Source organism: Corylus avellana, chromosome ca6 (genome assembly GCF_901000735.1).
Source record: "Corylus avellana chromosome ca6, CavTom2PMs-1.0".
In the NCBI taxonomy this organism is placed as follows: domain Eukaryota; kingdom Viridiplantae; phylum Streptophyta; class Magnoliopsida; order Fagales; family Betulaceae; genus Corylus; species Corylus avellana.
The window spans coordinates 3,531,100-3,532,394 of record NC_081546.1 but is presented as its reverse complement, the minus strand read 5'-3'; positions in this window follow the sequence as shown (position 1 = coordinate 3,532,394).

Sequence of the window (1,295 nt, the reverse complement as noted above, 5' to 3'; positions counted from 1 at the left end):
ATGAGAAAGCAATGACTACTATTTCAAAAAAGAAGGAATGATATTTGTAAGATTTTGTTTATTCTTTGTTTATTTTTCTGAAATTATTAGAAATTTATTGGTTTTATCTTTATTGAAATATAATAAGTATTACATCAACAATATCAGAATTTCCTACTAATTTTCTATTAATATTTTGATAATCATAATTTAAGTTTTCTTCTTGCTATTTTTTCTTTTCTTTTATACTTTTCATTAAGTACATGTTTGGTACACTTCAAAAAAGAAAAAATATATGTTCAGTAATGTACTGGAGTGGTGTATAACATTTAGTATGTATTTTCATTAAAAAAGGCGTGATAGATTTTTGCACACACCTATTTTAACTTATAATGAAAAGTAAGATGAGATGCGTTTAAGTTTTTGAAATTAAATTATAATGAATAATCCTGCGCATTGTGCGGGTTATGTGCTAGTATCTATCTAATCATATATATATATATATATATATATATATATATATAAAAGCCGAGTTTTGACGTAGAGAGTGCTTAGAATTGCGACACGTGTCCATGTTTTTAATATTTGAACCCTTTTTTTTTTTTTTTTAATCTCTGGTCATTAATTAGCGTAATTAATTGTGTTGATTATATTTCAAGAATTTTCCATACATAAATTATTCAATAAATTAAGTATTATTAATTTGACGGTTGCATAAAGTTTATTTGATCAGTTTCATGAAAATATATGTGACTTCGAACTATGATTTAAGATATGATATATATATATATATATATATATATATATATATATATAAGCCGATTTTTGACGTAGAGAGTGCTTAGATTGCGACACGTGTCTATATTTTTAATATCTGAACCGTTTTTTTATTTTTACCTCTGGTCATTAATTAGCGTAATTAATTGTGTTGATTATATTTCAAGAGTTTTCCATACATAAACTATTCAATAAATTAAGTATTATTAATTTGACGGTTGCATAAAGTTTATTTGATTAGTTTCATGGAAATATATGTGACTCCAAACTATGATTTAAGGTATAAGATATTCGAGATGAATGTATCTTTGTGTTTTTATATATAAATTTTTGGCAATTGTGAATGGATGATCTTTAGTTTCTTTCTTGAGATTTTTTTTTTGTACCAAACACAATTTTAAATTAGAGATTAGGTAGAGATGAATATGTTTCCGTTTTGTTTTGTGAAATTTTTTGTTCAGCCCCTTTTTTTTTTGTGGGTATTCAGCTATTCTTCATTTGAATGTTTTATAGGTTTTTTTTTTTTTTTTTTTTTTTTT